The sequence below is a fragment of the Castor canadensis genome, chromosome 7 (assembly GCF_047511655.1).
Source record: "Castor canadensis chromosome 7, mCasCan1.hap1v2, whole genome shotgun sequence".
Taxonomy (NCBI): domain Eukaryota; kingdom Metazoa; phylum Chordata; class Mammalia; order Rodentia; family Castoridae; genus Castor; species Castor canadensis.
The window spans coordinates 82,881,872-82,896,489 of NC_133392.1; the positions used below are offsets into that span (position 1 = coordinate 82,881,872).

The 14,618-nt window shown below is 36.3% G+C and overlaps 1 pseudogene; it reads left to right on the top strand.

Moving 5' to 3' along the window:
• Positions 1 to 4,516: 4,516 nt before the first annotated feature.
• Positions 4,517 to 4,874, top strand: LOC109674846 (small ribosomal subunit protein uS10-like; annotated as a pseudogene).
• Positions 4,875 to 14,618: the final 9,744 nt, after the last annotated feature.

A 14,618-nucleotide genomic window follows, 5' to 3' on the forward strand; every position in this document is an offset into this window, starting at 1 on the left:
TTGTAATAGTGAACATAAAACTACAATTGACTCCTAGCTTATGGCTAGCAAAAATCCAACTTTAAAGAAGTGTCTGTGTGCAAACAGTGTGAGATAACAAATAACCTAAGTTTTGCACTAATTTACTAGCTTAATATGTTGCTGTTTTAATTAAAAACAAAATAAGAATTTAAGCAAAGTAAATTAAGGAGCCATACATGGGGTTGCATACTGTAATCCTAGCATGAATGCAGGAATCCAAAGCCAACTTGGGCAAGAGAGAGGCCCTGTCTCACTCCCTTCTCTCCCCAAAAAGAAATTAACAATGCTTTTATATAATAATTACTACCTAAAATTTTACTTAAAGATAATTTTTTCTTAAGTATATTTATTTAAGAAGCAAATAAATTGGGTGATTAAATGAATTCATAGTTCTTTCTGCTGAACATGGAAAGACAATTTTTATGTACTTCATAATTATTCACCTCTGGAAGTTAATGTGTTCCAAAATTAACAGTAGGTGGAAAGAGAGAAGACTTTGCCAGATCAGATATGGCAATATTGCAAGAGATTTTTGCAGAAATAAACATGCCTTTCCTGATGAAGAAGTAACTCAGTATTAAATATGCTTGAAATCTGGGGGAAATTCAGAAGAGTTTTTTCTCATTCTTGGTCATAGGACCAAAGTAAAACAATATGCTAGGATTCCCAAAGGAATGTGAAAAGCAAAATGAATACAGATGTACCCATAATTTAATTTTCACAATTAGATATTAAATAATCTCATAGTATTGGGCACTGTGTATTGTGATATGTCAATGAATAATAACAAAAGTCAAGCCTTATGAGATATTTTATTCTTCAAATAAACATGATGAAGTTTTTAAAAACATCATAAAGAATAAAATAGAAAGTGAAAAATTGGAAAGTGAAAAGCACATATTATAGGAAAAATATTTTCAAAAGGAAAGAAAAGCTAAGGCGAAATAGTAATGCCAACATCCGTGACACATGCCCATTTGGCCTCTTGGACTGTTTAGATGGACGAGAAATAAATTTGAATCACTTTACTGTCCAAAGTGAGTTTGTAGAATTAAAAGTGTAGAATAATCCAGGTGTCAGTGGCTCATGCATATAATCTTAGCTACTTGGGAAGCTGAGATCAGGAGGAACTCAATTGAGGTTATCACCAACAAAATTTAGCAAGACTCCATCTCAATCAACAATTGAGCACATTGGCACATGCCTGTCACCCCAAGATCCACAGGTCTCTCAAATTGGGAGGATTACACTTCCTTGCCAACCTGGGGTAGGGAAGGTCATGACACCCCATCTCTTTTTTTTATTGCTTTATTATTCATATGTGCATACAAGGCTTGGGTCATTTCTCCCCCCTGCCCTCACCCCCTGCCTTACCACCCACTCTGCCCCTTCCCTCTCCCCCCAACCCCCTTGATACCCAGCAGAAACTATTTTGCCCTTATCTCTAATTATGTTGAAGAAAGAGTATAAGCAATAATAGGAAAGAACAAGTGTTTTTGCTGGTTGAGATAAGGATAGCACATTGCCCACAGCTCTTTATCTAGAAATTCATGCTTCAGCCATTATAATTTAATCCCTATTACTGAATGTTATATACATTCTCATAAACTGCTTTCTTTGCCTTGAATAACCTTTCCATAGTGTCCATTTTTCTCCCTCATCTCAAGAATTACTCCATCATTTATTTCTTTCCTTTAGCTTATTGTCAGTTGTGAACATACTATCTTTACAATATATATATATATGTTTTAATTCACTTGCAAGTAATTGTGACTAATGGTTTTGTTAAATTATATAATATAAATAAGGGAGATGCAACTCTTATGCATATTCCATAATGTGATCCAGAGCATGTTCTTATGAAAAATAATAAGGCATTTATTTTTGTCTTTAGAGAAACTGGATCAACTGCACAGCAAGACTGCATCATATTCCACTCTCTTGTGGTCTTCCAGACTCAGATTTATTCTGCATGTCTCTTTCTTATTATAAGTCGGTTCACTTATGTTTTGTGCCTTACTTCCTACCACTTTCCCCACAAGATAATAAAACAAAAATGATTAGAAGATATAAATCACCTAATAAATAGGAGAAATTCAAGAGCAACACTTCATGGTTACTAACATGGTAAAATATGAAAACAATTTTTCAATTTGTATCAACAAAGATTTAAAGAATGCTCCTTTGATGATGCAGCAAAATAAATACTTTGTTTGACAAGTATTTGCCTTAACTAAAAATGGGAATGATGCAATGGATTCATTAAGAGGGGGCAAACAGTAAATGATTTTCTCCCTACTACAGATGTTTGCATATTACAAGAAAGTCTTTAAGACAGAATAAGAGCTTTAAGAACTCACAAGTTATGTGGAGTTATGCATAATATGACTCTGGGAATCCTCACTAAGTTAAAATATTGGAATCTGTATTATAAAATGTGAGTGCATTGATTTAAAAATGTTTAACTCATACTTGGCTTCTACAAGAGATATTGAAATACATGTTAAATTGCCATGCTACAAGGCTTTGAAAATAATCAGCATAAAAATCCTAATATCAGAAGCAACTGGCATTAAACACATGTTTGTTGAATGTTTGTGGAAACTAAAACCTGAAAGCTTTATAAGTTTTTTTTAATAAATAAATATTGGGAGAACAAATGAGAGTAGCTGGAACACAACAGAATCTTAAGAATTTGTAGAGTAAAAGAAAACTAGCACTGAAATCAGAGAGAAATGAAAATAAGGAAAAATTTGGGCAAAGATAAAGAGTAAGTCATTGCTAAATTGACAATAATCAGACATGGGCTATATGGTTATCCATTATCCTCTCACTAATCAAATAAAACCTATCATTAAATGTGCTTGCAGGCTGAAATGTGTTTTGGAATACTAAAGAGCATGCACATTATTTCAGGAATTGGCAGTAGGATAATGAAAAATCCTGTGAAATGAGAATAGATCAGGAGAATTTCCTCAGAATTTGGGAGTGGGGTTTGCCATGGAAGATGTAGCAAGACAAAAATTCGTCATAGGAAAAGAATAATGCCTCATTGGACACTCTGTATAGACAGCTTTATTATATTTACTGTGATAATTTGCTTTTATTTTTTTTGGAATTTTTCATCATTAAACCTTCAGTGATTTTCCAAAAGGGGCTTAGAAACTTCCCTGTATCTTTAAATGTCCCTCTATAATTTATCACTGAGCCTAAAGCCTCAGTAAAATATTGTTTAATTCTTCCCATAATATTTGCATTGCATTTCTGATCTGAGACCTTGAGCTAGGAGTGTGTGAGTGTGTGTGTGTGTATTTGTGTGTGTGTGTGTGTGTGTGTGTGTGTGAAGAAACAACAGACACTACCCTTTCTGCCACAGAATTTTGAAATGAATAGCAGAGACATTTACTAATCAAATAATCACAGAGATATATGAACTTGTAACTGCAGATTTACTGTGAAGTAAATATATACCATACATTGAAGTCAAATATTAGGAAAATCCAAACTCATCAGGTTGGCTGTTGGAATGCTTTGTTGAGAATGTGACATTTGGTGCTATATTCAGCAAGTAGATGAGTATGAATTAGATAAGAAAATGCAGGTAGAGGACAAAACTCCTGGTAAGGGAAGTGTACCTTTCTAATGGGAAGACAGAGATAACACAGAATATTGAATAAAAGCTAATATAAGGAATTCTTAATTATAATAAGGATTAGACTAGGAAGTGATTGGTTAGTAAGAAGTAAATAAAACTTAAACAATTCGTGAATGGAAGTTAAAATTGGCAGACACTATCCTTGTAGCAGAGGTGGGCACCCAAGTAATGTCCCACTTCTCTCCAAGTACAAGAGAGAGGACTTGTCAGAGAAGACACAGCTTTTGTTGGAGGGCAGAAAGGTAACTGATATGCTCCAGTGGGAACATGCTAAAATAATTTTCCCCAGAGTATCAAGGAAAGTTGTTCCCTAGTATCTGTTTCTTAGGGAAAATTTCTCTACAAAACAAGCATCAAAGCTAATCTGTTGGCCCTGAGTTGTTCATTTCTACAAACTGCAAGGACATTGTACTAGGGAAGCCATGTGTACTACAGTGACTGGCACTGGAGAAGACATCCATGCTGCAGAGCCTGGTCTCTGGGAAGTCTGGCACACCCTGCCAGGAGGAGTGTGTCAGACCACAAAGAAAAGGTCTTTCTTTTTGCAAAGTCTTCTTATATACTCTACTGATAAAACAAGTATGCCTGATGCTCAGTGAAGTATAGATTGGTTTTGACAGACAATTAATTAATAACTGTTCAAGGAACTGATTGTGTAGAATGAGGTTCTAGGCTGGTAAAACAAAACAGATTTGGGGAAATCACTCAAGAATTAGTAGAACATTTTGAGGGAGATGTGGTTGTGGGTGAAGCGGAGTTTTGTTCTGTTCGCCCCTCCTCCTGACTCACTGCTGTTTGCTCCCCTCTAGGAACAAGTCATTCAGGAAGCTGCACTTAACCATGGCTTTTGAACATACTGGGAAAAGCCCCATGGAGCTGGAGGTGATGATTCACCGAATTCAAATCACTCTCACCAGCCACAATGTGAAGTCTTTGGAGAAGGTGGGTGCTGTCTTGATCAGAGGCACCAAGGAAAAGAACCTCAATGTGAAAGACCAGTTCGCATGTCAACTAAGACTTTGAGAATCACTACAAGAAAAACAACTTGTGGTGAAGGTTCTAAGACGTGGAATCTGTTCCAGATGAGAATCCACAGCAACTCATTGACTTGCACTGTCCTTCTGAGATTGTTAAACAGATTACTTCCATCAGTACTGAGCCAGGAGTGGAGGTCGAAGTAACCACTGCAGATGCCTAAGTCAACTATTTTAATAAATTTAGTAAACTGACTTATAAATTGTCTTAAAAACAAAAGAGTTAGTAGAAGTTTTTCTCCTCATGGATTTTGGTTTTAATATAATTTAATGTTTCTTAAATATAGAAAGGTGTTCACATATTACAACAGAAATACACAAGATTTAGAATACTGGGTATATGGCCTGGGTTGTATGACTACCTAACAAATCTCTCTGAATTTCAGACTCTTTATAAAATGAGGTATCTGAAGTTAATAATATCTGAAGCTCCTCTGTAGTTATAATAACATCTGATAATGCAAACAAGAACTTGAATGAGCATCATTAATATGCACACGGTTTTAAGAAAAAAATCCTCAATATGCAAAACCTACAGATAGTACTACTATAGCATATATAGTTTATTAAATGGCACTGACATTAGTAGTAACAAGTATGTGCAAATATATTTTCAATAATATTTACTACAACCATCAATATGCTGTATTTCCCTACTGTCTGTGAACAAGGTGTTCAGTCTTGGAGGTTTCCACAACCCTCTCAGTAGGTCCTAGAGACAGAAATCTCCCCATAGACAAGGCTGATGATACCCTCACCAATGCACACCAGGTAACATAGTGTGACAAGTATTTTACGTGACTGTTACTGAATGCAAAGCAATAAATTCAGATGAGAAGGACCCAAAGTTACAGAGAGTATATTAGAATATTCAAATCAACATAAAAAGGATAATTTAACCCAAAGTATCTCAAAATAGTTTTAGTTAAGTCAGAGAAGTATTTGTTGTAGTGTGAAAGGGAGATCCATTACGTTCACTTGACTTCGTGATATTCAAACAATGGCACCTTCCAATATCAGGTAATATGGAGGTGAAAATTAGCATTAAAATTATTGTCAGTTTGTAAAACTACCTTAGTGATATTTTTAATACATGTAATTAACAAAGGGATGATAAATATTAACAATAGTTTAATTTTCTTTTCCTGAAATACTGCTTCACATACATACACTTATAGGGATGGAGAAATTTAGTTAAATTTAAAGGTGATCCCTTAGGCAAGTCATGAATGTTTTAAAAAGCCACGTTCAATACAGCTCTTTTCAATCCCAGAATTTTTTTTCCTCAAACTTTATTATTTTTGGGTTTTCAAATGACCTAGGAGGATGGTACCAAGCCACCAAAATAAGCACAATTTTCCATGAATTTCTGGCTCATAAAGTAGAGTTTGGACAGCATGCCAAAAATCATTTTCAATAGATTTTATGTCTTGATTGGCCACATACATCATGTGAATCCTTGTGTGTTTGTTGTATCTTTTAGGGAGATAAAAGTGAAAGGAAGTTTTTCTGTATAGCAGTACCTGTGTTTAATGGCAACTGTTTTCTAGGTAGCTGCTTGTGTTGTCCATTTAATTAACTTAAAGTTGTCCTTTCCTTTATTGCTTTGGTAAATGGCAACATTGAAAGTGACTTACATTTTTTACTCACATTATATGGTTTTTGGAGTACACTGTTTCAAACTAATGCAAAGAATTGACAAGTCTCTTGTGAAGATTTTTGTAGTAATTTTATTTTATACCTTACTTTGAAATTAACTTTATGGATACCCTCATATTTATTCCATGTTCAATCCAATTTAGATAACCATACAAAAATAATTTCAATTGTTTTCCAATAATGGCATAAATAGTCTACTGTGTCTGCAGGTGCATATTTGGTTCACTTCTTTGATGTGGGTGACAAGTGTTTCCTTAGGCACATGTTAGATTTTCAAAGTCATCACTCCATTAAATTCCATGGAGAAAATGTATCTGAAATTAACAGAACATAAATGAGGAGAGGAGTTTTAGCAAACAGAGCATCACTCTCTGATTACTAATACCACAGTAGAGGTCCAACTAAAGGGAAGCTAACAAAGATCATCACGGCGTCAACAACAAAATCAGAAGATCATGTACTTCCACCTGATGCACCTGTCAGAGTTTCAAAGGAAAACACTACAGTCAAGGATTAGATGCAAGAATAATTTTATTCAAATATAGAACAAAGAAAGCAATGCCATTTCCACCATTATGTGTAGGTCCCCTATAGCTAGTATTCCCATTTCCATTCTTATCTGGGGGGTTGGTACCAGTGGGAAGGGGGAGGATATACAGAAAGGGTGTAGGAGGGTGAATAAGGTACAAATATCGAATAAACAGCTTCAGCAATGTAGCAGGATACAAAAATCAACTTAAAAAATCAGTAGGCTTTCTATACACAAATGATGAAAAAATTGAGAAAGAATATAGGAAAGCAATTTCATTTACAATAGCCTCCAAAAAAATCAAATACCTAGGAATAAACTTAACAAAGGATGTAAATAACCTCTACAAGGAGAACTACAAACCACTGAAGAAAGTTCTAGGAATTCTACAAAAGATGGAAAGATCTCCCATGCTCATGGACTGGCAATCAACATAGTAAAAATGGCTATAATACCAAAATAATTGGAGAAATACATACACATATGAATGCATAAATAAATACATAGTAGATTTATTCACCTATATATGTATTTATTGATTGTTCTGTGTATGTATTTGTGTTTTCCTTCATTCATGTATTAATTTATGCATTCTTTCATTCATTTATGTTATGTGTTTGTTTAAATATTCAAGTATTTATAAATCCATTCATTTATATATTTTCTCATTTGCATATTTGTGTGTTTATTAATGTGTATATGTATTTATTTTATTGTTTGGTTCTGTGTGTGTGAGTGTATGTGTTTGTGAGTGAGTGTGTGAGTGTATATTTCTGTGTGTGAGATAGTGTGAATATGTGTGAGTGTGTGCATGTGTGTAAGTGTATGTGTGTTAGTGTGTATGTGTGTTAGACTATGTGGGTGTATGTGTGAGTATATATGTGTGTGAGTGTGTGAATTGTGTGTATATTTGAGGATGTGTGTGAGTATATATGTCTGGGGGAGATTGTGTGAGTGTGAAGGTGGGTATGTATGTGTGTGAGTTGGTGTATGTTTGTGAGATTGTGTGGGAGTGTATGTGTGTGAGTATATATGTGTGTGTCTGTGTGTGTGAGTATATTTGTGTATGTATATGTGTGAGTTTGTGTATGTCCGTGTGTTAGGTGTATGTGAGTGTGTGCATGTGTGTGAATGTGGGGGGTTGTCTGTGTGAGAGAGAGAGAGAGAGAGTGTGTGTGTGTGTGTGTGTGTGTGTGTGAGTTTTGCACTTGCTAGTTTTTGCTCATATATTATAGGCAGTGCAATGCCCTGATCTCTGTCCTGATTCTCTAGGTAAGCAGATGTGAGCCTGTGGAGTCCAGCTGGAAAAAAGAAAAAAAGAAAAGAAAACCTGCTTCCAGGTGTACTCAGAACTCAAACTCAGGACCTTTCACCTTTCACTTCTAGACCAGTGTACTATGGCATTAGCTACCTCACTAGCTGCTTCCTACTGGAGGTTTTGCCCCTCTACATTCCTTTTATCCCCAAGTCCAGCCAGGAAGAAGAAACCAGAGATGAAGTAAGCTGGCCAGTGCAATTCCTAATTTTTTGAAGGATTCGGGCCATCAAAAAATATAAATACGTGGATGAATCAATAAATACATAAGTGAATACATAAGTACATAAATGAATAAATAAATAAATGAATGAATAAATAAAAGCAGAAGTAAACACATACATCCATCACTAACACCTAAAGCTAGAACCACACCAGACAGCTTGCTTCATCTTCTCCTTTCTTTTCAGTAGAGGGCCTGTACCTACTTCTGAGGCTGAACGAGAACTCCATGTATACTGAGAGCCACCTGTTGGTCCTTAGCATCCCTCCAGGGAGGTTTGGGTTAGGGCTCACACTGATGTCCCTGCAATGTGTCTTGAACTGTAATATATGGCAGTACGCTCAGCTCTCTAGCTGCTTATTTGCAGACATGTTCTTGTCATTGTCTCTGGAGATGGTGAAAAGATACTTTGTATTCTGTGGTGTGACTATTAGTTTTGTTTCTAATGCATGCAACCCACTCCAGCCCCTATCCTGGAGTCCATCAAGCCCACTTCATGAGGTAATTGCTGAAGATGAATCCAGAGGCTGCACAGGAGAGACTCAGGGACCCCACAGGCTTCATCAAGCCTCCCCCAGACTCCACCAGCTGTACTTCACATTGGACACTTGCAATGACAGAGAATCCTGGTCAGGAAACTGTCACACATACCAACTGTTCCTCTCACTCATGTGTACACATATCCACTTACTATCCCTCTTCTACACAAATCATCTTTTAAAACAGTCACAAGGAAAACTAGCTCAGCCCCATGTCCAGGCACAGTGTTCTATATTCAGCACTGATCGCTGAATGGGATCAGATGGGAATCTAGAGCTGGGCTTCTTTCCCTCAAGTGCAGGCTCAAGGCTGGGCTGGATTTATGAGCAGAAGGAGAATCTATTTGCAGGTTCACCTGCTATATATCAATCTCAGGGTAGAATTCTCAAAGAGGTCAAGAACCAGAGCAGATGTGAGAGTGCTTGAACAGTTTGATATTAATGATAACATAGAAAAAATAAGATATAACTGCCACCTGTGCTGATGTTCAACTCTAATCCTAGTTGATAGCATAATAAGGTATTTGGCTCAATTTTGAGGTTACCCTGGGATATACTGTCAAAAAATATGATTTCTCATCATGTTTTTGTGCCTTATTGGGTATTTTCCATATCTCAATAGTTTATCAATCCTTCATTGTATTTAAATTTGTGAATGTTCACAAGCATCCAGTCCAGTACTATGTCACAGTCTTTATACTTGTGTGGAAGGACATGATAATTTTTTGTACATTTATAAGAATTTAGATCTTAAAAATCCATCCCCTGTACCTGGCCTGCTCTCATCAAGACTGGATCCAGTAGATCTGTGATGTGGCTCGTGGAGGAACTTGGTTGATGATGCTTGCAGAACACCCTCCTATGATGAGAGTGTGGCTAGTGCAGGAAACAAGCTTAGGAGCGTCTTAGTCCATTTCTCACTCTGACATTGCTGCTATTATAAAATACCCCAGACTGAGCAACTTACAAATTATGCACATTTGCTTCTCCTATATCTAGAGGCAGAGGTGTCCAAGAACAAGGCAATGGTCAATGTTTTCTCTGGTCAGGGTGGGGTCCCTGTTTCCAACATTGTCTGATTTGCACATCCTGCCATTGCAGAAGTGATGCTAAATGGGTTCTTTTATTGCAGGATGGTGACCAGAGATCTAAGCACTTTGTGAAGCCTAGATAGAGTGACACTAATTCCATCTATGTGAGCACATGTCTCTTGAACTAATTTCCTGCAGGAGGCCCCATATCTTAATATTATCACTTCAGCAGTCAAGTTCCAACACATGGATGGTAAGGGGACCATGTATTTGAGTCATACATCTCTCCATGCAAATCATGTCCACCTTGAATACTAAAACTGTACTCCGTCATAAGAGCCTCCAAGATATTAACTATCCTAGCATCAATTTTAAAGTGCAAGTCCAAAGTCTTTTGCAAACGTAATCTGAATCAGATATGTGTGAAAGACTCCAGGTATGAGGAACATGTGAAAACAAAATGATTAAGTATTTCTAAAATACAGTATTAGGACTGAAAAAGTGAAGACATTCACACTGAAAACGAGAATGTCAAAAAGAAAAAATGGGTAAACAAAATCACAAGAAAATCTCCAAACCACACTGTTCAGTCACCCAGTCTTAGGGTGATGAATAATCTACTGTGACTTGATGTCCTGCCTATACACAGACTGCAGTGATGTTTGGGCCCACAAGACCCCATCTCACTGCTTTCCTGGATACAGTCTGCACAAGAAAACTCATGCATGTGAGCTGGGTAATTACAGCAATGTTAAGAGGTTTTGCATGCTGCTGACTCTAAATACCTGAAGTATAATGAACCGAACCACCCCAAGGGTCAATTATGCATTGCTTCAGTGTGTACTCTGTTCTGTGTCTCCTCTTCTTTATTTCTCTGCCCATCCCTGATGCTCTGTGGACATCCTTTGAAAGCTGGGTGGAAGCTGCCATGACCATATAGCTCTTGGAACCAGAGTGAGGGTCCTGGGAGCAAAAACGGCACTGAGGCTGAACCAGGCAGTCAAACCAAGATCAGCAGAGCAGGAGGATGTAAGACATAGATGCCATGAAATGAGTCTGATGTGGTGGATAGAGCCGCAAGATTGCTTTCCTTATTCAACAACGTTGCCATGAATAGTGACTTAGAAATGGGCACCTTGAACACTCCTTCAGTAAGATGGAATACACCATTAACTCTGAGAGTGTGTGAATACTTCCTCATTTTTGTGAGACAGGTTTTTAATACATTGCCCAGTCAAGCTTCAATATTTTGATCCTCCAACTTGGCCTCTCCATTAGCTTGGACTCAGGTGCATGCACTATTAATAGATAAAATGACTAATGTCTGATGATAAAATGAGAGGAGAAACAAATAATTCTGAAATTTTCAAGAAATTGAAATATATTAAATATGTAATCAATTATCACATCTTTAGTTCTTACATACACTATTGATAAGCTTAATACTGTGGGTAATAATGATTGATTAATATGGATTAAGATATAGATGTCAAGTATATATTTCATATGCATTTTATTAGTGTATATTAATTATTCAAAAGCTTACACCATAGGGTTTCAAAAGGCATGAAATGTACATTGATCATATTAACCACACTATTGCTCTTTACATTTCTGCATAAAATTTCCTTAAATATAAATTGAAAAAGTTAAGAAAAAAGGACAATATATTCCATGATGAGAGAGGCTACTGTGGCCATAGTGATTTCAGACAGAGAAGATATCAAAATGGAGACTGTTAGCAATCAATGATCTGCCTGAGTTGTAGATGTTACTTCGCCCAAGTTCACACGTGATGAAGAGTAGAGAAATATAAGTAAAAAAAAATAGTTGACCTGAAGTCAACCGGCAGGCTCAGTGCTTGCTATCTGCAGACTACTCACCTGGAAGACAGTATGATTCACAGGATTCAGACTACTCACCTGGAAGACAGTATGATTCACAGGATTCACCACCCACAGAGGTGCAGCAAGTCCAAGACCTAATGTAACATCATGTCCTAAGACCACCTTGGAGCCAAAATGGAGTGTTAATTGCTAACTGGTGAGCTTGTGATAAAGTCTGGAGTTCAGTAAACAGAAATATACTAATCAAACTGTGAAAGTACCTTGTTCCCATCTTCATGTAATAAGTTACCATGAAAGGAAATGTGGGGATGGATGTTAGGGAAACAGATGGAAAATGTAAAGGGATGGATAACAATGAACAGTGTTGAAGAAGCAGATTTATGACTGAAAAGGTGAATGCTACAAAACATTTAAAGAACAAAAAACTCCAATTCCAAAACTGTTTCAAAAATTGAAAACAAAGGAAACAGCATATTCATTCGATAAGGCAATATTGTCCTGACACCAAAACCAAGAATGAACACACATGACAACTACAGGACAATAATATTATAATAAAACACTAATACAATGATTGCATAACCATACTAAAGTATTACCTGTTATGCTGATGTGGGATTTATCCCATTGGTGCATGATTAGCTCATATACAAGTCATGATCATATACAAGTCAATAATTACAATACATCACAACAGAAGGAAGAGAAAAATCAATATGGCCATTTCCATAGATGTAGGACAGTCATTCAATGAGATTTAACACTGTTTTATGATGATAGCTTTCAAAAAATTACTTAGAGAAAGGACATAGGTCTGCTCTCCCTGATTGTAACAAAATATGTAACCTGGGCTCCTTCTGAAGAACTTTGTGTACCTCAGAATTTCAGAGCTTCAAACACCAAACAGAATAGCAGTCTTTCTGTCTTTGTGCTCAGTGGACCTGAATCTCCATAGTCACTTCCTTAGAAGCAAGTTTTGTGTCATATTTAACATGGCAATGTTCCATACTGTGGAAGATAAAGTCTTCACATATTTGTAATTAAGATTTTAGAGTAGTTAGGCCTCTTATATTTTGTCACAGATAAATTTTACAAAATATAAAGTTTACATAATATTTATAAATTATAAATTTTACTGTTATAAAACAAAATTAAATAATGTTTACAGGATGTTAGAAAAAGAAAAAATACACATAGATTAATGTGTACACAGCTGTGTCACTTCTATTGCCTGTGAAATTATCTTGATGCAAAACCCTGCCTATGGTACTATATTAAGTTCCATTTCAAGTATAACTTACGTGTAAATTATGTAAACACTCAGTATTTGTTTATCTGTTCATAGAAGTCTCTTCAGAACAATCATTATATAGGTTCCACAAAAGGTGATGTGATTAAGCTAAAACAACCTGTAACCTCTGACCACCATGCTCAGTCCAGCCATCTCCTCCAAGTCCCCAGACACTTGAGGTAACTCACTCTAAATATCTCTCCTCAGAGGAGGAGGAAACTTGAAAATCCTAATAGAGGACACTCAGTGGGACATGGGAGCAGTGACCCACAGGCATCTCTGTTTTGGAAGGGCTGACCTTTATTTTGCATAGGTAAAAGAAGATAAATTCTGTTCCTTTGATGGGAGACACCTTAGGGTAAATGGATCCCATTTCAGATATGTTGATTGTTGGTTGACTTATTTCAACAATGTCTAGGACAGATCTGTTCCAGTTTCTATAGTAGAGCACCTGCTTATTTGGTTGTTATAGGAAACTTAAGCACCACAGGGATTCATTGGTATTTGCTCAACATAATATTTCATGATAATCCAGCAAATAATACAGAGCTGTCAAAACATTAACATTAATAGTGAAACAACTTTAAGTTGTCATAGTAAATGTGGAATTAGCAGAGTGTGGGGTCCACACATCTCAGCACCTGTACATAGGACTCTGAGGTGTGATGATAAGGAGTTACAATCACACTGTCAATTACAATATAGTTTATACCATAATGAGGAAGATAATAATTGTAAATTCACTATTATTCTGTTGAATAAAGGGCATTTTCTTAGACATTTCTGGGGAGCTAATTGAATAATTGTAATTTAAGGATAGGAAGATGGCTAATGACATTTTATCACTTTAAAATTTAATATTCTTACATGTAAGATTCTAAGATTTATACACATAAGAAGAAATCATGTAAAATTTCCTTACTTGCACATTATTGAAGACATAGAAGTAATTATTTAAAAAAAGGAAAATAAAGAAAAGGGAAGTGTGGCACATGCCAAGTACACAAACTGGCCTCCTCTTAGTCACAGGAGGACATTGAACAGATCCTTCATTCACAGTGGAAATGCAAGACAGCAAATAGAAGACAAAATGTGAGGGACTCACCCTCAAGTAGTCACACGACTCTGTCACTTTAATCTAATTGTGCTCCTACCTGCCATTGTTAATTCTGGGATATTTCAGGACTAGAGCTTTCCTCAGCTACTCCTCTTGCCAGAGGAAGAAATAATTTCTAAGTGGCTATATGGAGATTATCAATTACATGGAGAGAAATGTGTCTGGGTCCCAGTATGTTTGAGCATTTCTTCTAATTTATGGAGTGTATTCAGATAACCTGCACTTAAACTGCTCCTTCCCTCACGGCACAGTCTCTCCATAATGTCTGAGAGTTCATAGTTTCCCAAATTAAGATCACATCATCTCTTTTTTATGCCATAAATTGCGAGGTTCCTAAATGTTTCTGGACCCCTGCCA